This window comes from Ambystoma mexicanum, chromosome 12 (genome assembly GCF_040938575.1).
Source record: "Ambystoma mexicanum isolate Mex_15411 chromosome 12, UKY_AmexF1_1, whole genome shotgun sequence".
Taxonomy (NCBI): domain Eukaryota; kingdom Metazoa; phylum Chordata; class Amphibia; order Caudata; family Ambystomatidae; genus Ambystoma; species Ambystoma mexicanum.
In genome coordinates, this window is record NC_090936.1 from 1,254,448,964 (window position 1) to 1,254,471,173 (window position 22,210).

The following is a 22,210-nucleotide window of genomic DNA, read 5'->3' on the forward strand; positions in this document are numbered from 1 at the left end:
CCTCCGTATACTTGTCCTTTACTTCTTTTTATTGTGTGTTCTGTCGTGTTTTCCACGCAGGAGTTCATGTGGGACTCCTGGCTGTGCTCCTCTCTCTTTTGGTTTGGTGTACAGACCCATGGGGATACCCTTATGGCACCCATGGGTGGGGGTACAACCCTGTGCCCCTAGTGTATGTTTTGGCCCACAGAGCAGGGTACGGGCTGGTGGCAGCTCCATGCTGAATTGACAGGTGCCCTGAGCATCCTTAATTTTGGGATGCGCAGGCCCTGTCATCGGAATCAGTTGATTCCTGATGGAAACAAGATGGCCCAGTGGCCTCTTGCCTTCCATTGCCTGTTACCTTAGTTTTCCCGAAGTCCCGGGCAGCCCTGACTCTGTCCCTTCCCCCTGACTAGCTGTTGGGTTGAAGTTCCATATATGGTAGTGTGGGGAAGTTCTGACCAGACTGGCTGGAGCCTTCCCAACGTCCGTATGTTGTGAGTATGCCTGTGGGTGGGACCTGAGTGAATGGAGTGTGTGACGAATATGCATTCTGTGTTGTAGATGTCTAATATCTGAGGTTTGACACAATGACTGAGACAGCCCTGCCTGAAACCGGTATGAATGCAGTGTGTAGCGTTAAATGGCGTGGTACTTGTCCGAATCCACATAGAGTGTTGTGAGTGTCTGAATGGAGAAGAATGGCCTGAACGCACTGTGCGCCTGATTGGCTGACTGACTGCCTGAATGCCCTTCTGAGTGATTGGATACCTGAGTGTGACCCAGCAGAATAAATAGGAGATCAACAGTATATCTGGGGGCCTCTCACTGCTAGAATTTGTTCAGAAGCTGGAGTTGAAACTGACATTGAAACTGAAAACCTTGAGTCCCTGGTAGAAGGGAAGTATTGCTGTTGCTCTACTTCGTCGATCTGAAAGCTGCTGCGTCTTCAAGAACTGATCCAGAGAGGACCTGGTTAGGCGCCCTCTTCCCGAGCTACAAGGGACCAATGTGCACTGCTAACCTTCGCCGAAGCGCCCTGGAAGTCAGCCTACGAAAGACTCAGCCAGAGACGAGGACCGCCAACGAGAAACGAAGCGAAGCCCCGGACAGCCGTCCACCGTCGTGGACCAGGGTTGGCAGGTTATTTTATAACCGCTGGAGGCCCATCGAAGTTAGTTATCCAGAAGCGGGACTGCTTGACGCTGTGCCGTCGACGACTGGAGCCGCAATGCTCCATTGATTAAGACATTTGATTCCCGGACGCACTCGTCCGCACTGCTGACCGCCAGATCCCACCAGAGAAGGCCAGGCCGTTGATGCGCCGAGGAGCATCCGCCGGTGGGTTTCCTGCCACCCAAAGACCGTAGAGACGCCGGACGACTCGACGCCCTTGCTGGGCCACAGTTCTTCACAAACTCTTTGCGGTCCTGAACTATGGACATCGAGGTGCCCCGCACACCTCATCCTTGCAGGACGTCATCGACGAGAACCGTCAGGACCGAAGCTGTTGCCTCGTCACCAAGTTCACCTTCTTTCGAGGCCCATCAACGATCCATGACTCCTGCTTTAAAGGGAGTCACTCAAGAAGGATCCATCGACGCCTCCTCGAGGAACTCTGCTATTCCAGGTACATTGGGGTGGTAGAAACACTTTAGAAAGAAATAAGACTCATTGAACAATATATGGATTGCAGTATATCTTTATTTTACAGGTTGCCCAGGTGGGCGGATCTCCATACAGAACTGTGTCTAGATAACGTGTGTAACGCTCACCTGATTCCCACGGAGGCGCTGGTCTTGGCAGGAAGGTGTCTGTGACCCGAAAAGTGAGGTGCAGGACTCGATTTGCTTCTGGGGCCGAACCTCTTCGCACTGTGTGTCGAACTCGAAGAGTGAGATTTCTGCAGGTGAAAGAATATGGGGGTTAATGATCTGGGTTGTTGAATGTCCCTCTCTCTCTCTCTCTTCTTAGCTTCTCCGTAGAGCCCCCAGGTCAACGTGCTCACCTTAGATAGGTGAATGCTGGACTCTCCATCTGCGTCTGGTGCAGGGTGCCGTTGCCAGTTCCTTCACTGGTGAAACATAGGCGTCTTGAAATCAGAGGATTGCTACCGTCGTTAACTTCACGAGCGGTGAGTTTCTGGACACCTTTTTAGTCCTTTTAGTCTTTAGGTGCGTTGGCACGTTAATATAGAACAGGACTCTGTATAATGCTTTTTCCTATTTGTCTTGCAGGGCTCTTGAGATAGGAGATGGTGTGAAGAGAGCCGAAGTTGGAGCCAAAGCCTTGGAATGAAGCGCTTGGAAATGCGTAAGTAAATGCAAGCGCTCTAACTGTCTCTTTTCCCTTGCAGCTGTGAGTTCGTGCTGAAGAGATGCTGGAAAATGCCGGAGTATTTGCAGGCGTTCTACTGTGGCGAGCGCGATGGACGTGAGTAAATACCTGTCTAATGTCTCTTCGTTTGTCTTTCAGATGCTGGGTTGCAGCGTTGAAGAAATCCGGAATTCGCGGAGTGCCGGTAAGTAATAACAATGCTTTTGTCTTCACAAGCGGAGGTGCAGCGTGAAGAGATGTTCGCTGCCGATGGATCAGGTGAGGAAAGCGCTGCGTGTAAAGGTTGCAGTGCTAACCTGTTGTTTCTTGTCTTTGCAGGTGCTGCTGAATACTGGATACAGGAGTGGTAAGTATTGTTCTTGCAGGTTCAGGATCGGAAGGAAGAAAGGCTGGAACAGACTCGGTGAGCGTTCTGCTGCAGATGCAGAATAACACGAAGCACGTTTGTTCAATCGGATGTGGTTTAAATAGCCTTGGAGTGATGAGGCGTCTTCCTCCATGGCCCCGCCTAGGTAAGAAAAGAGTTCCAGTTCCAGAAGAGTTCCCGTGTTGTATCCAGGGAGTGGAGCTTGCCCCACCCAGGTAAGAAAGTAGTTCCTGTTCACAGAGGATTCCTATGTGGCTGGTAAGTAAGCAGCATGGTCTGCTGCAGGTAAGTCCACCCAAGCATCTTCATACATATTATGAGCCCGGCGCTTCCAGTGCCGGGACCGATGGCTTTGATGAGCCTGGTGCCACCGGCGCCAGGACAAGGTCCAAAAGGTCCCAGTGGGGACCGGCTGGTGCCTAAGATAACGTTTAGGGGCCTGCTTCCAAGGACGTTGGGCTGTTCCTGACTCCTTGGAAGCAGTGATCATGACAGCACCCCCCCTCAAGGCCCCTCCCAAGCGTGTCTTCTCCGGGGGTTTTGGCTTGTCGGGGTGATTCAAATGGAATTTCTTGACCAGACGAGGTGCGTGGACATGCTCTGAGGGTTCCCAAGATCTTTCCTGGGGGCCGCATCCTTTCCAATCAACCAGGTAATATAATTTAGATTTGGCGATTTTGGAGTCTAGGATGTTCTTTACTTCGAACTCAAGTTCTCCATCTACTAAAACAGGTTCCGGGAGTTCGGTCAATCGGGTTCCTGGTTGCACTGGTTTTAGTAAGGAGACATGGAATACTGGATGTATTTTCATATGCGAAGGCAATTCCAATTTAACAGCCACCGGATTAATTATGGTAGAGATAAGATAGGGTCCAAGGTATCTCGGGATGAAAGTGTGGGGTCCTTTTAGTGGTAGGTGCTTAGTGGATAACCAGACCTGATCTCTCACTGCGTAGTGAGGGGCCTCTTTACGGTGCTGATCTGCTCCTTTCTTAAATTGAGCTTTAGCTCTTTGCAGATGGGCAGTGGCTTCCTTAAAAGCACGAGTGATCTCCGAGTGCAAGTGATCCACAGCAGGTGCTTCGAATTCTTGGGGAGGATCCAGGTTAGAGGTTCTAGGATGGTGTCCGTATAATAGGAAGAAGGGAGTCTTCCCTGTCCCAGAATGAATCGAATTATTGTAAGCGTACAAAGTGAGTTATTGTGATATTGTATATAACCTTGAACCTTAATTATATAAAAACTGTGTTTTAACTAATACAGTGTGCGGACATTCCTTTGTGGGTGCTTGGGGACTACACTGTCCTTAAGAACCAGTCTGCATCACCTCCTGAGAAGCTAGAACTTCATTGCTCGACCTGCGCTACCCTATAGAGAATGTTGGGTGGGGTCCTCTGTGCCCTCTTCTGCCATATAGAGAGCAGGAGTACAGACACCCCCCTCCAGTCTCTACACTAATTGAATGGCAGACCGCAGGAGTGATGATAGAAGTTGGGCTAATTGGGTGGGGAGGCATGACCAGGCCAACCCTCCCAGCACCTGGGGCAACCAGCTTGCATGCTGCTAGCAAGTGGAACATTCCAGAAGGGTACAAGCATGCCAACCAATTATAGAGGGCCACGTATCGAAGAGCCCTATAGTTTATGTAATCAATAAAGTGTTGGGTATTAGTATGACACGAAAGATGCCTTGCACTTGGGATGGGCTAATTGTCCACCTGATCTTAGAGACCCAATCACAAACCTCAGCCTCCCCCTCTCCTTCCCTCACCTCTGACTGTCTGTCTGCTATCCAGGAATGGTGTGCCGCAAATGACCTCTGCCTTAATGCCAGTAAGACTGAGATCCTACTCATCGGTACACCCACTCCCTCCTTCCCTGCAGCTCTCTGGCCTGCCTCCCTTGGCCCCCTCCCTGCTCCTACCTGCAATGCAAAAAACCTTGGGGTCATCTTCGACTCCACACTCTCCTTCTCTCCTCATATTTCTGACGTCGCTAAGAAGTCACACTACCAGCTGCACCTCCTCAGAGGTATTCTTCCCTTCCTCTCCTTCCCCCAGAAGCTCACTGTCTCCCGAACCCTGGTTCTCTCGAAGCTGGATTACTGTAACAGCCTCTACCTTAATCTGCCTGCCTCCACTCTCCGCCCTCTGCAACTCATACAGAACAGAACTGCGAGACTTGTCCTTGGCCTCAAGCCCAGGGACCGTATCTCTCCAGGACTGAAATCTCTACACTGGCTCCCAGTGGCTGCGAGGATAAAGTTCAAAACCCTCTGCATTGTCCACAAGGCCTTCTGGGGCCTTGGTCCTATATACCTTCAACTCTCTCTTCCCAAATATCTTCCTTCCCGAGCCCTTCGCTCATCCGCCTCCAACTCCCTCAGGGTCAGCCGCTTCTCGAAGCAACAAGCTGGGGGTAGATCTCTCTCCGCGGCAGGGGCCTCCCTCTGGAACAGCCTTCCTGCCTCCCTGAAACTTGAGGAGAACCATCTCCGGTTCCGGAAGCACCTCAAAACCTTTCTCTTTGCCTCTGCTTTCTCTCTCCCTCTCCCCTGCTGAACAGCCAATTATTCCTCACTGATACTGCACTGATTCTGCAACTGGACCACTCTTAACGGCCTCGGTCCTGGGCCCAGCCACTCTCCACTTGCACTGATGCCCTGGAACCCCTCTGCACTGCGGGACTGTCTCTGTATCCCTACAGCCCCCCCTTTTCCAGCACTTGTTCTGCACTTACCTTGCACTTGCCACCAGTTGGCCCTATTTATTTATTACTTTACGCCACTTACCTTTACTGCACTTCCCCCCCTCCCCTTCCCCTTGCACTTTTCCCCCTCACCCACCCTTGCACTTGCGCGATCTGAATGACACCTGGCCTAGTAGGATCGCTGTCTGTTTCCCCTTGTTTCCTCCCCTCCCTGCCTCGTCGCGCCTTGAAACACCTGTGTATAGGCCCGTTACAAATGCCCTATCATATCATATCATATCATAAACCCTGTCAGTATGGAACATATACCTAGATCACATCCCCTAATAGGTTTTCTTAGTTTGCAACGTAGTTTGACGTCAATGATGATGAGTTTTACTATATAACTGTGTTTTTTCATGTAACACATTGAGCGAAATCAAGCGAACGTCCGTTGATGTCCGTTGTAACTCCCTGTTTTAGATAATTGTTAATAAAACAGTACTAAGTTTTGATTATTGATGTATCAGTAAGTTCTGTATCCCCATTTATCTTTAAGTATTGCTAGCTCGTCTTAAAGACCCCAGGTCTCGGGGTTCATGTGTTAGCAGAGGATGGTTAAAGATCCGTCGACCCAGTAGGCTTTTAAAGGTCTCGGAATATCAGATGTCCTCTGCCATTTAGCTGGAGGACCGCAAGGCTTCCTGTGGATAACAGCCAAAAAGTTCTTGCAGGACATGAGAAATAAGTAGGACGGGTCCCTCTTTCACAAAATCCCCTCCTGGTTTCTACAGGGAGCTGAGCGGACCAAAAGCGACAATGGCCGGTTGAGGAGGAGACAATCCCGGGGGTCAGTGTCAGGAAAGGAAGAAGGCGATGGATATGGCAGGGGAAATGTGCACAAAATACACAGTAAACAACCTTGAATATAACAACGTGCATTCAATACCCAAGACTCGTGTATACCACTTTAAGAAAAGGAATGTAGGGTAAGCACTTAGAACCTCCTTATGACTGAAAGGAAAGTCGGCAAACTCCTTACCCACTATGCTATTACAGATACTGACAGCGCTAAGCCCACGTAGAGGGCAAGCAGGGACAGAATCTGTAAGCTGACACTCTAGACGGTACTGGATAAGGAATTTGGAAACAGTACTCACAAGGACCGGAATGACCACATGAATGCCAGTACTCACGAAGACCGGAAAGACCACTTGGATGTCCGTATTCACGAGGACCGGAAAGACCACTCAGAAGTCAGTACTAACCCACAACCCTGTAAATCAAACAAGAACCCAGAAGGCAGTAAAGGCAAAGGGTCTCATTAGGACCCAGGCGGATTTCGCGGTGCTAAATGCACCGCGAAGCACGGCGGAAAGCCGTCGATAGCGCCATGGGGGTTGGCGGATTTACCGCCCCATTCCGACCTTGGCGGGGCGGTAAATCCCCAATCCCCATTCTGCCCTTCCCCATTCCCATTCTTGCCCCATAGGGTATAATGGGAGTGGGGAAGGAGTTAATTACGCCACCGTAAAATACGGTGGCGTAATTAACAACGAGGTCCCGTAGCGCCATGGTTTTCTCCGCCTGGTAAAACCAGGCGGAAAACTGCGCCATGGCGCTACGGGAACTCGTAGTACGGCGGACGGGTCCGCCGCGATTAGCGCTGGCGGAAACCCACTCCGCCTGGGTCCTAATGAGGCCCAAAGAGTGAGGATGACTAAATACCTAAACCCAAGTCAAGAGGCAAGAAGGAATAGTACAGTGTGGAAAACAAAAGATAATCACACAGGGGCTAGTTACAACAGCTTCCCATACCTAATAATAAAATAGGAAATAAATGTAAAAGTGTAAAGGAAAACATGGCATGGATCCCAATAGAAGGCAAGGATCAGGAGCAGTGAAAACGATTTCAAAAGGGAAACTTTCCCACCCATCCAAGGTGAAAAGGCAGGAAACTAAACCTGTAAAGGAAAGATTAATGCAACAAGTCTTTCAGTAGCAAAGGGCAATTTCTAGGAAACAGTGAACACAGGCAATTGGGCTACAGCAAAAAGGAAAGCTCAGAGAAAGGCTGCCTGCAGACAGAGAAAGGGAGAAAGGGATTTCCAAAAGGCAGAAATCAATTAGGCATACAAATACGAATTCCAGGACAAAGAACAAGAAACACTAACTAGAACTGGGCACAAAAACTAGGAACCAGGAACAAGGGACAAGGGACCAGTCACGACAGGAACGCTGCAACAATGACCAGCGCTGGACTGAAGCAGACTGAGGCTTTTAAAGCTGCTTAACGAGCACACCCCTCAGGCGTGTCGCCTGCTGCACCTGCAGCCACAGGTGTTGCCTATCCTCCACCCAGCCTTGTCCTGCAAGGGAGGAGGTGAGGCAGTGAGCCAGGCATTCTGGGAAGCATAGTCATTTGATTATAGTAGCAGTAGCATGCTGGCTGCCAAAAATCTGGAATGGATCCGGAAGGGAAGTAATTTGGGAAATAAGGTTTTAGCGCTCCCAATTCATCTGGACACTGTAGCATAAGGTTCGGAGGAAATGTCCAGTAGGGAAGAAGCCCCAAAACATGCCCCCAAGTGGCGGGAACGGGAGCGAAGGGAGCGAGCCGTGACAGTCAGGAGCTGAAAGGTGATTGCGAGTAGATGGCAAAAAATTATGCATGAATATTAATTGTGGAAAGTGATAATGGGAAGAAAGTAACAGCGGGTTGGTGGGGTATTTAGTTAATGACGAAGAGTGTCATGGAAAGGTATATTTGACGAGGAGCGTCACAGATTAAGCCCAGAAATAATACGTTCAAGGAATGTTTAGAAGTAATTATTTCAAAAGCCTGGCGGATAAATAGGCGACGAGCGAACAAGGTTTGCTAAAGGAAATAATTTACACTCCCATCTGAGTAAATTTAGGGGTGAGAATAACAGCAAGGAGCACTGAGAAGAGATATATGTGAGGCCGGTCAGTCTTGTCCGTTTGTATATGTTATGTATTCTATGTGTAAAGGAAAAAGCCAGATGTCAAAGAGCGACAAATGGTAGCTTGTGTTAAGAGGTTCAGAGTAAAATATTTATTTATTTAGTCATTGATGTAGCGACTGAATAGGTACATTGAAGTAAAGTGGCACATAGAGGCTTGGGATGGCAATGATTGGTGCATGCTCATATTTCATTGTTTTTCTGAAAAGTATTTCTGTTTAAAATAACGGTAAGTATCGACAGTAGATTGAGACTTGTCACAATGGAGGATGTTACTCCGCTCAAGTACCTATGCAAACAGCTGCCAAAACACACACCCAAGCTTAAGCAATATAGTGCAGAATGGGTTAAGGGCACGGCAGATAACATTTTCATGCCAACGCCACAAGGGGGAACACTGTCAAAAGCAGTTTTACAACACATGACCACATACTTGCACGCTGCGTACATGGGAAAGAAATTGGAGAAAAAGGTTAGCTAGCCTAGAGCTTTGGAAAATGTATGAGGAGGAACGGGAAGACCCGCCTCACGAAGACTGGATGCTTAACAAGTGTAAAGAGGGGGGTGTTGAGCCTTCTGCTTCCCAACCGCAAAGTAAATGGTGATAGTACAAAAGATGAAGGATTGTATCCATTTAGAGAGCTTAAAGCAGCGACAGGATATAGTAATCCGATACATGAATTGCCTGCATACAGCAGTGATGAGAGCCCAGAAAGAACTTCAGAAAAGGACGTGATCTCTAAAGTCTCATAGGACAAAGAGAAAAATGAACGACCAAGTGTGACCCTAGATATAGAATGAGAAATTAAGAGATGGAAAGGAGAAAAAGACAAAGTTGATGAGATAGCGCTCATACAGAACGAATGGATGGGTAGTCAGATTTGATGGGAAGAGCATCGAGGAAGTAAGGCAAGGGGAATATCAAGATGATAAAAAAAGAGGGAACGAGAGAAGCAATTGAAAAAAGACGAGTACAAAAGAAAGAGTAGACAAAGACAAGAATAGATGTATCAGGAAGAACAGTTAAGAAAGGAAGAAACAGTAGAAGAGCAAAGAAGATATGACAACAGGCAAAGAGCAATCGAAGAATGAGATAAGCTAGAAAAGAAGAGAGAAGAGGAGGAAGAACAGCAATTAAGAGATACAAAAAATGCAAAGATGCAGAGACAAAGAGGTGCATAGGGCAAACGAAGAAGGGAAGCGAAAAGACAGGAAGAAGAAAGGTTTGGAGGGGAAGCAAAGAAACAAAGGGAAGTTGATGAAGAAATGGAAAAGACAGAGGGCACGCGACATTGATCGCATTGAGAAAGACCTAATGGAACCAAGCTCAATAGTACTATGGGGATACATGGAGGAGTTTGTCCCGTCACAAGATGCGATGCCAGGACCCTCCAGGGTAGACCTAGAGGAGAATTTTGAGATAGGCGAATGTGAGTAGATTGAGAAAGGTGGCAAAAAATGATGCATGAATATTAATTGTGGAAAGTGATAATGGGAAGAAAGTATCGGCGGGTTGGTGGGGTATTTAGTTAATGACGAATAGTGTCACGTAAAGGTATATTTGACGAAGAGTGTCACAGATTAAGTCCAGAAATCCTACGTTCAAGGAATGTTTAGAATACATTATTTCAAAATCCAAGTGGATAAATAGGCGACGAGCGAACAAGCTTTGCTAAAGGTAATAATTTACACTCCCATCGGAGTAAATTTAGGGGTAAGAATAACAGCGAGGAGCGCTGAGGAGAGATATATGTGAGGCCGGTCAGTCTTGTCTGTTTGTATATGTTATGTATTCTATGTGTAAAGGAAAAAGTCAGATGTCGAAGAGCGACAAATGGTAGCTTGTGTTAAGAGGTTCAGAGTAAAATATTTATTTATTTAGTCATTGATGTAGCGACTGAATAGGTACATTGAAGTAAAGTGAGACATAGAGGTTTGGAGCGGCAACGATTGATATGAAATTGCCCAGTCATGAGGCAAGGAAGGAAGCCTGTTTAGTCTCGAGCATAGAGCCTTGTCTTTGGACAGACTGACCCTAAACAGAGACAAGAAAGAGGACAGCCATACTAGTTGGGGACAAGATATGTCAGACGAAGACAGGGAAACCTTCCATGAGGAGGAGGGCGTTAGTGCATGCAGTCCTGAGGGATGTTTCCAGACAGATAAGGAAGTAAGATGGTCAGATTTAGATCAACCGAAAGAAAGGACACCAGAAACTATGGCGTACCCAGAGTGACCTAAAAAAAGATATCACAGTGAGAGGTGGGAATCGTGACCATATGTGAGTAGACTTAGGTCATTACCAGGAAGAAGGTGATAAGGAGCCATTGCTCAAACTTGATGGGAAGAGCATCGAGGAAGTAAGGCAAGGGGAAGATCAAGATGATAAAAAAGATGGAACAAGAGAAGCAATTGAAAGAAGACGAGTATAAAAGAAAGAGTAGACAAAGACAAGAATAGATGCATCAGGAAGAACAGTTAAGAAAGGAAGAAAGAGCAGAAGAGCAAAGAAGATATGACAACAGGCAAAGAGCAATCGAAGAATGAGATAAGCTAGAAAAGAAGAGAGAAGAGGAGGAAGAACAGCAATTAAGAGATAACAAATGCAAAGATGCAGAGACAAAGAGGTGCATAGGGCAAACGAAGAAGGGAAGCGAAAAGACAGGAAGAAGAAAGGTTTGGAGGGGAAGCAAAGAAACAAAGGGAAGTTGATGAAGAAATGGAACAAAAGAGAAATCAGAGGGCAAGCGACACTGATTGCATTGAGAAAGAGCTAATGGAACCAAGTCCAATAGTATTATGGGGAGACATAGAGGAGTTTTTCCGGTCACAAGATGCGATGCTAGGACCCTCCAGGGTAAACCTAGAGGAGAATTTTGACATAGGAAGTATCAGAGAAAGAATCGATAAAGCTTATCAGGAGATGAGGACAAAAAAGTGAATCGAGAAACAGAGGGAAAGACGATCGATCTGAAATTGCTCAGTCATGAGGCAAGGAAGGAAGGCTGTTTAGTCTCGAGTATAGAGCCTTGTCTTTGGACAGACTGACCCTAAACAGAGACAAGAAAGAGAACAGCCATACTAGTTGGGGACAAGATATGTCAGACGAAGACAGGGAAACCTTCCATGAGGAGGAGGGCGTTAGTGCATGCAGTCCTGAGGGATGTTTGCAGACAGATAAGGAAGTAAGATGGTCAGATATAGATCAACTGAAAGAAAGGATACCAGAAACTATGGCGTACCCAGAGTGATCTAAAAGAAGATATCACAGTGAGAGGTGGGAATCGTGACCATATGTGAGTAGACCTAGGTCATTACCAGGAAGAAGGTGATAAGGAGCCATTGTCCCTATTATGGATAGGCAGACAATGGGAGCCGATTGCGATTTTGGGATTTCGCAATTCCCTTCATTAGAGAAAGGAGGGGTTAGACCGCAATATATCCCCTGGCCCCAGATGTACAAAGATAATTTAAGATGTAAATTGCCCAGCTTAACGGCAGGTAGGGAAATGGATCTATGAATTGGAAAAAATGACAGGAGGAAATACTTTAGCTATAGGTGACATTAAGGGTCTCCCAGCAGCTCTCCTTGGGGAATGGGCTGACGACATTTGAACGAGAGCAGGATACTCAAGTGTCAAAGCACAGAACACAGCGCATGACGGCGCACCATTTAATAATTGCAGAGCGGCAGTGTGGAAAGCGCACAATATCATGATGTGTCAGAAATGGGTGCAATAATGGCATGTAAAATGCAGGAAGGTGAAGACCTGCTTGCTTACATTCCGAATTTTCAGGAACAGTGGTCTTTGGAAACTCAAGAGCCTTGGGGAAAATCAATACGGTTATTCTATCATTTTTTATGTCAGGGATTGCCAGAGCAAGTACAGAGACAGCTCAAGAAGCTGGTGGGAATGGAAACAAAATCATGGCCAGAAATACAGTTGACCATTGCGCACCATTGCCGATTGTTGCAAGAGAAAAATCGGAAAAGGGAAGATGCTAGGTAGCTCTAGGAAGCTAAGTTAGTCCAGAAGAAATTGTCGAAATATGCCATCGAAGGAGCAATGCTGACTAGCGGGGAGGGTCTGGGAACACAGCAGGCAGCGAATATGCCACATGTGAATAATCAATGGCAGTCTGATCAAGGAGGGAACAGATTCATGCTGAGAGGCAGGGGAACAGGTTTCAGAGGAAGAGGAGGCTTTTAGAATAATCAAGGAGGCTTCCAGGCTAACCAAAGGTGGCTTTCCGAATGTGCAGAATGATAATCAAGGCATGCAGGGAGGCCAAATTAGAAAACTCCCTCCTGTGTGTTGGACATGTGGCATGACAGGGCACATTGCACGAACATGTGGGAGCCAAGGGTATGTACAGAATGGGTAATTCTCAAGAGGAGGGACAGCTTATCCTCCAGCATATAGCCCACAAAGTAGGGATGGGTTCGCCCAAGATCAGACAGTGTAGCAAGCACAAGTGCTGCAAACACAACAAGCTTTGCAACCACAGCAAGCACCATTGAGTCAACCACAAGGGCAGTCACAGCACACACCCATGCAGATACAGCAGAGTGCAAACACAGGACAGGTATTGACTCCTAGAGTAGGGGGTGTCACTGTCGCGGGAGAGAATCCTTTCACAGGTATGGGAATAAGCATGTACACACAATAGGACAGCTCACAGGTTGACTTGATGTGTTTAGTACTATTGGTGACACCAAATCCTCAAGAGGAACCAAGGGTTGATGTTACCATTTTTTTTAGTAGACACTGGGGCAACTCGCTCATGTATACGAGAGGGAACATTTTCGTTATCTGGAAATGCCATGAATGCTCAAGGGTTCTCTAGAGCTACAAGTAGAGTTCCTTTTAATGAGAAATTACCAGTCTCTATAAGAGAGTGTGATATGTCTGTCCCATTGTTGTATTCAAGACAGACACCAGTTAATATTCTGGGCCGAGATTTAATAACAAAGCTAAATATGACGATCTCCTTCACTGACGAAGGCATAGTGAGTTCCAGGAATACATCATATAAATGTGGGCGAATTTATCACGGCATATACAGGACAAATATCTCTGCGAGGAACCCCCGAGAGCCGAAAGTCTTTCACTATGGGGTGCGGATTAGTGGGCAAAATCATGAGAATACCTGATGAATTTCTGTTCAGACCACAGATACCTATGGACGAAGAGGGGACAGGTTTTTCCCCTATAATTGCAGGCAACCATAGTACGAGGGGAATTGCCCATGCTCGAAGGATTTGATGATGAGGGCAGGCCATGGAGAACAGTGATTGCTATAGGGGAAGGGTACAGATTGACTGACGTCACTGACGAGGATAGGTTTAAAGATGAGGCATCAGACGATGCAGTGGTACTCGAAATGAGCATTACTTATTGGATCAGAATAGAAAGAAGAGAGATCCCACCGCGTAAGGTGATAGTGCAGCAGCGTCCTGCATTTTTTGATGAAGACATGGACTACGGGCCCCTATGACAAAGGCCTGTTGAAGGTGGTGGGAGAAGTCAAGATAAAGTTGAAACCATGAGCAATTTCACCTCGAGCAAGGCAGTACCCCATGTCTCGAGAGGCAGACAAGGGTATTTGTAAGACTATGGGCCTCATCATGAGTCTGGCGGTAACCCTTAAATGCGGCGATAGCACTATTAGCGCCACATTTAAGGGTCCGCCAGACCATGGTCTTGGCGGATTTCCCCCCAGCTCTGAGCCGGGGGGAAATCCGAGGCAAATTTGCTGATTTTCTGCGCTATTACCGCCGGCGGGAAATCCGCCAGCGGTAATAGTACGAATTTTCCCCATTGGGTCCATTGGGGAATGAGGAATTCGCGAATGGGCCCAATGGGGAATGGGCACTAACCGTTTGCCAAACCCCGTGATCCAGCGCTAATAGTGCCGTGGGGTTTGGCGGTAGGGCTAATAGCGGCGGTAGGGCTAATAGCGCCCGCGGTAATAGCGCCAGCGTTACTGCCCAACTCGTGATGAGGCCCTATATCGGCTATAATGGAACAAGGCATCTTAGTCATTTCAGAATCACCATCTAATACCAAAGTGTATCCGATTAAGAAATAGAAGGGAGGGTCATAGCATTTAAATCAGGACATGAGGCTGATTAACCAGATCGTAGAAACAGAGTTTCCTCTGGTTCCGAATCCTGGTACGATTTTATGCAGTATTGATATGATATGATATGTTATTTATAACGTGTTTAATACCCAGAGGTTTCTAAGCACGGACCCGGGGATCGAACTTGTATTGCTCTGTGTCGTCTTGCTTTCAAGGCGAGCACGTTGCAGATGAGCTATCCTCCCAAGACATTTTCCCCCAGAAACACAATATTTTACGGTTAAGTGCGTTTTTCTCAATCACGTTGCACGAAGATTCCCAAGATCTTACGTCATTTGCGTTCCATCAGACTAAACTAAAAAGCACACATCTACCCCAGGGGTACTGTGAGTCTCCATCAATCTTTATTAGGGTCCTGCAGATGGACCTAAGCAACATTGATTTGCCAAGCAGTGTGCTGCAACATGTAGACAATATTTTATTCTACAATATTTTAGTCTGTAGCACAACAGAGGAAGGGTGCAGACAAGATTTGATTCAGCTAATGATTATTTTAGCAGACAAAGGATATAAAGTGGATAAGGAGAAATTGCAGTATTGTCAGGAAGAGGTGTTATACATAGGTCGATTTTCGCATGAAGGAAAAAAAGTTACACCTGAAAGAGCTGAGGCAATCATGAAAATGTCTAAACCGCACACGATAAAACAAATGCAGCCATTTGTGGGAATGTGTAATTATGTCAGAACATGGGTATTTGATTATAGTTTGTATATGAGACCCCATTTGCAGGCTTTGAATAAAGCACAGGTAAATAAGGAAAAAAATGAATGGACTGAGGAGATGGTGGAAGGGTTTGATGAATTGAAAAAAGCAATTTGCACCACTCCAGTTTCGGGATTCATAATTATTCTGAGGAATTTTATTTATTCTCGCACATGAATGGAACAGTTATAACAGCAATACTCACAGAGAGCACCACATTGGGGTACAAACCCTTAGCATACTATAGAGGGAGCTTAGACCCAGTTATGAGAGGTCACTTCCCTTGCAAACAATCGCTGGCAGCAGCCGCATTCGCTATCGAGAAGTCTGCAAGAATAGTAATGGGGTGTTCCATTACTTTATTTGTTGAGCATGCTTTATTTGCCGTTAGGAGAAACCTAAGGGTACACTGACATCTCAAAGAGCTTCTGCTTATGAGGTGGTCATATCGAATCCAGCAATGAAAATAGTCAGGTGTAAAACAGTGAATCCTGCCACGTTTGTAGCTGAACCACTGGCAGAGGATGAGCAAGTGCACGATTGCTCTAACTATGAGGAGTTCTATGACGAGATTCCAAGGGCAAAGGAGAATGCTCTAATATCAAGGGAGGTTCTCTTTATTGATGGGTCTTTGAAAATTGATCAAACGGATGGAGAAAGGCATTCAGGTTCAGCTGTGGTAAGACACAGAGCTAACAGGAAATTTGAAATAGTAGCAAGTGCAAGACGCCTGTCTCATTTTTCAGCAAGGCTGCAGAATTGGTGGCGCTTATTGTCGCGCTAGAGAATCACGCTGGGCAGGAAGTGACGGTGTACAGTCACTCTGCCTACGTGACGTCAACTGTGCACGCAGGGCTAGCATGTTGGAAAAGGAAGGGCTACCTCAGAGCGGACGGCACTCCAGTGCAACACGCAGCATTATTAGATAGGCTTGTCAACGCACTAAAACTCCCAGTAGCCATTGCAATAGTTAAGTGTGCAGCACATACTAAGAGAACTGACTTTATTTCTCACGGAAACCAAGCAACAGACGAAGAAGCCAAAAGGGTTGCATATTCATCTGATATTTTTAGTTTTGATGCTCCTGATGTGAAAGAGAAAATGGTTGTAATAATGGTTGTGAATGAAGGGTTTAATCATTTGTCAAGAACGCAATTAATGGAAATTTAAGGTGGAGCTCTACAGGAAGAGAAAGAACTGTTGACACAGAGGGGGTGTTCTCTATCCCCTTCCGAAGCACTGTGGCGACAAGACAGCACTGGTAAACCGGTAATGCCTGTAGCCTTAATAAGGGTGGCATTAGAACAGCTACACTTCCCTGTGCATGTTACTAGGGAGAGCCTTGCAGAAACAATGGCAGAGGACTGGTTTGTACAGAACCTGTTAGAACACGTTGCTTTTTATGTAGTAAATTGCATCGCATGTCAAAGGTTTACTGCTCGGCACATGGAAAAAGGACTCAAAAACTATCCAGTAGATAGACAAAAGTGTACATTTGGACTGTGGCTCCCCTGAAACACTCTTTATAGATATTATAGCAGGAAGTGAGAAAGTTATTGTGTGGAGAGAGACTAATGGGGGAGCCTAGTGTATTTGTACATAATATATGCCTTTTCAGCATTTATTTATTTTTTTAATTTATTTTTTACACATGTATTAGTTTATATAAACTTTTACATATTTGTCATCATCTACACAATTTACATAAAATTAATAGAAAAATAGAGTCAATGAAATTAAATCCTATAGAGTTGGTATTATTCAGTAAGTTATTCTGAAATTTGTCAAAAATGTCAGTGGATCAGCAAGGCGATATATAGTTCCTTTTCCGTTCCTCATTCCGTTTCTTTGTTAACAAACATTTCTGTTTTTTTTTCTCCAATATTGGACAATTCTGTATATTAGATTTTATGATTGCTTCAAGCAAAGTTGCCCACTGCTCTTCTCAATGTTGCGTGATCTCTACTAATGGTAGCATTGCCGCAAATGTTCTTCTTTCAATGTCCAAAGCCATACATTCCATCCAAATATGGTAGGCTGTTTCCACTTGACTTTCTTATTTACAGAATCGACACTTATGCAGTTCCTTTGAAATTTGTCCCATTTTTGCTAATACTTCTAGCGTAGGAAGTATATTTAATCGTAACCGCAAGAAGACATCTCTCGTCTTTTGACAAGGAAAGAGCTTCAGTTAGTTTGGTATTTGATTCAGCGCTCTACGGTCAAGTTCAGCATTAATTATAATTTTTCTGTTTCTATTGATCCACCATGTTCATTTTGTCGGTCCCAAAAGGGAAGGAGTCCCGTTAATCCTTCCCACTCCAGTCACCTTTGCAGAACTAGACACTGTAAGAAGGCCAAGGTCTTATGTGATCGTTCCTACACCAGTAGCACCTGTGAAGGCACCTATTTCCGTGACAGGTGGCCCTATACTTCCTTTTGGAGGGAGGTATGTTTTTGATTTTCTCCATGATGATTATGTTAAACCCATTTGTCAAGACAGAGACCTAAGAGAAGTGCAAGGGTGGAAGATTACGAATTAAATGACTATATAAACAGTACAGCACATTTGGGGAACACCATGTGGTATCAGCACATAAAAGAAGTGGGACAAAGACTTCTATGTTTGTGCTCTCCTGCCTTATGCTATGGGAACGTCTAAGATATTCAAAGCTGTTGAGATAGATGTCCAAACAGCTCATTACTTGATTTATGTGCTCTCCTGCCTTATGCTATGGGAACGCCGAAGATATTCAAAGCTATTGAGATAGATGTCCAAACAGCTCATTGCCTGATTCACATTGCACTCTGTCATACAAGAGGTCAGTTCCAGTGTCGAACAGCATCCTTGGTATGGGTGACAGAATGGTCAGCCCCAGAAGAAGATGATTATGTCCAAGATTTGAAGACAATAAAAAAAGCACACACCAGAGATCATGTGACAAGATATGAACAGCCTGGCATGAAGGGAGCTGGAATCAGATGGGAAATAAACAGGAAGCTCAATTGCCAAGGAAAAACTGATGAAGAAGTTAGAAGCTGCAAGGAAAGAGGCCATATGCGAAGGGGGAACAGTACTCTCTCCAGATGGCTGGGAAGAAGGCATTGTCGTATGCAGAGCTGTGGCAGTAACTGGTCATCACAAACCAGTTATCGAACAAGTGGAAAAAGGATGCAAACCTCTCTGGCCGAGGCTTGCAAAACCTCTGACGTGGGTCAAAGACAAAGGAGGCCCACTGCAGATTGCAGAGCTATGCTTCAGAAAAATGGACGAGAAAAGTTGGAGCGAATCAACAGTGCAGTCAAATCTTTGATGTGCCAGGAATGAAAGATGGGGCACTGGTGATAATGGATCACTAGCGGGCCTGTGGATCCAGATCTTACATGAAGCTGTCCATAGATTGGGGAGGACTGTGTTTCATAGTGATTGTTAATGTTCCAGCTTTAGTGATTCCAAAGAGTGACCTGAACATTAGCAAGTTTCCAAAAGCAGATGCTCACCTGAGGAAGAAGAGATCTGCTCAATTCCTTAATCATATGAAGAGAGAAAACTATTTCTCAGCCAAATCGATAGAAGCTTTTGATGCTATTCCATATGAACATAGATTGTTCAGTAAGACTGCTTCAGTTTTTGCTGTTATCTCTATGCCTGGGATCCAGATGATGGCAAATGCCAAGTGGTTGCAGTTCACCAGATGGGAGCTTCTGCAGATGATCAACACGGATATGTCTTGGATATGATTACAGCTATGGATGGAGGTGTTCGTGCCAAAATCGGACAATCAATTTGCACATTCATACCTTCTCATGATGACGAGATTGGCACCTTGACAGAGGCCATAACAATGCTGACAAACGTACACATCAAGATGGAAGACAAAGTGAAAGACATTGCTGATGACAGCTGGTTTGCGTCAATCGTCTCATGGGTTCCACAATGGATGGCAAACATTTTCAAGTTCCTTGGAGCCCTGTTGGTGATGATCATGTTTGGATTCTGTGTGATTAGGATAATAATCACAAAATGCAAGAAGACTGTGAAGAAAGCAGTAGGAATGAAGATTGTAATTGATGTTGAATCAGGATTAAAACCTATAGAGCTGACAGATGAAGAAATCGGAGACTACCTAAAGTCCAGTATTCATGCACCTGAGGGAACAAAGTTCCTGTATCTAAAGAACCACAAGAAATATGTGGGAAGATGGATCTACTTCCGTGCAAATGGACAATGTAGCCTTATGACCTGGAGTGTTAACAAGCATGTGAAATCAACAGGATGCCTGAAAGGAGTCATAAACATATGGACATCCTGATATGAAGACTGATGAATCGCCCATAGCGGGGAGTGTAGAGGAAGAGCCAAAAAACCCTACCAGAAGCTCCGCCCGCATGTTGCCTATATATTGGGAACCAGAAATTGCAACAAGTGTAGTACCAGTGAGGAAGCCTCCACCGCAAAGAATTCTTGAGGCCAGGTCCCCATTAAGAAAACCCTATATGCATTCACAAAGAAGTAATGGTCTTCTGGACAGAGTCCCGGAAGAAGTATGAAAATAAATAAAAGAGAAGACTGGTGATGTCATACGAAGCAGAACTGACGCACCCAGAAAAGACACAAAAGACGAAAGCACATAGACATTCTATAAGATCTAAAGAGGCGGTGTCAGAGTTAAGCAACATTTCGGAATAGAAATGAAGATGCTTGTGTGAAGAAACACTGAAGAAAATGCAAAGTAATTTTACAACTGTACATATGCTGTAACACAAGTAGATGAAGTAATCCTGAGGCTGACTACATAGTGAATAGATTGCAGTGATGTGCCAATGTATATAGGAATGTATAGAATCTGGACGTTCCACAATGCATGTTAGCAAACTTAAAACCTGTGAATGGAAAGGTCTTGAAGTGTGGCGCAGTTTGAAAACAGCTAATGGCGAAGGAGACTTCAAGAAAGGTTGGCTGGCCTAGCACCAAGAGTCGAGGCCACTGTGAGCCTAGTTGTCTGTCAAGAAGCTACATGAACGTGAGAAAGAAACAAACTTCTGTTTGAGATGAAATGGAAAAACACTGAAGGTGCCAATAGTTCATCATTTAATAGTATTTTATGCAACGAAAAGTTCGAAATTGTGGTCTCTAGTCACATGGTCAGATGAAAATAAACTTTGGGTCCAGCTACACCGAAACCAGAAGATAAGACCATGCCACACTCCCTTTTATTCTCAGGCACAGTGAGCCTCTACAAGGACTAGTTCAAAGCCTAATGGAATGGCAGACCGCAGGAGTGATGATAGATGATGGACTAATTGGGTGGGGGGGGGCATGACCTGGCCAACCCTCCCAGCACCTGGGGTAACCAACATGTGTGCTGATAGCAAATGGAATATTCCAGAAGGGTACAAGCATGCCAACCAATTGTAGAGGACCACGTATCAAAGAGCCCTATAGTTTATGTAACCAATAAGGTGTTGAGTATTAGTATGACACAAAAGATGACTTGCACTTGAGATGGGCTTAATTGTCCACCTGATCTTAGAGACGCAATCACAAACCCCATCAGTATGGAACGTATACCTAGATGATCCTTGTAAGCAAGGTGGACACATCCCCTATCACATCCCCTAATAGGTTTTCTTAGTTTGCCACGTATTGTGACGTCAATGATGATGAGCTTTTACTATATAACTGTGTTTTTTCATGTAAACCATTGAGCGAAAACGAGCGAACGTCCGTTGATGTCCGTTGTAACTCCCTGTTTTAGATAATTGTTAATGAAACAGTACTAAGTTTTGCCAACTTCCTGAGTCGGTTTGATTATTAATGTAGGAGTAAGTTCTGCATCCCCATCCATCTCTAAGTATTGCTACCTCGTCTTAAAGGACCCCAGGTCTTGGGGTTCAGTGCCAAGTTTGAATCATTTAATATTAATATTATTAAATGCAAAGAAAGGAGCTCAAACGTGGTCTCCTGTCACATGGGATGAATGGAAATAGAAAATGGGCAGGCTGCACCGAGACTTGAAGATAAGAACATGCTCACACTGCCTTCTTTTCTCAGGTGCAGTGATACTTTTGCAAGGCCAAGTTCAAAGACAATTTGAAATGCAGACGGCATGAGTGATGATGGATGGTGGACTAATTGCATGGGGAGGCATGGTCAAGTCCACCCACCTGCACCTGGGGTACCAGCTTACGTGCTGCTAGCGGGTAGAATATTCCAGAAGGGTACAAGCGTGCCAACCAATTATAGAGGGCCATGATAGCTTGAGAGTCAATGGTGTGTCGTGTATCTAACAAATATTGAGGATGGCTTACACAAGGGGTGGACATTAATTGTCCACCTGGTTATAGAGACCCAATCACAGTCCAATCCCCCACAGAAAGTATACCTAGATGTTCCCCATAGACCTATCACAGTCCCAAGCAGGTTTTCTTAGTTTCCCACATAGTATGACATCATGTATGACAAATATTTGCTATTTAAGGAGGTTCTTTCATGTGATGCTTCGGGATTATGCTGTGAGGCGTCCGTTGATGTCCGTTGTACTCCCTGTTTTAGACAATTGACAATAAAACAGCTTTTGTTTGCCAACTTCCTGAGTCAGTCTGGTTATTGGTGTAAGAGTTATTCTGCACCCCCACCTATGTAATGATGCGCTTCCTCATTAAAAAAGGACCTGACAGTTCAATATAATTACATTTAGTTTACTGAGCAGAACCCTAGCCAGCAAGTTAACAGGGGAACTCCGTGAATATAACAAGGGGGCTCGTACTACCTTCCCTCCTACTTTTATATTCAGCTCCTCAGTGTACGGAACTGAGGAACTGTAGAAACAAAGAGTGTTCGCTGTCTTACGATTCCTTCTCTGGGGGTTTCACGGGTCTCTGTCGAGAAGGACAAGGTTGTTTCTCTCCTTGGTATCCGCTCAATTCGCGCCGTTCTTCTCCTCCTCTTGAAATGCTGTGGTAAGTTAGCTCTCTCATTGTGCAGTCTGCCTTACTCGTA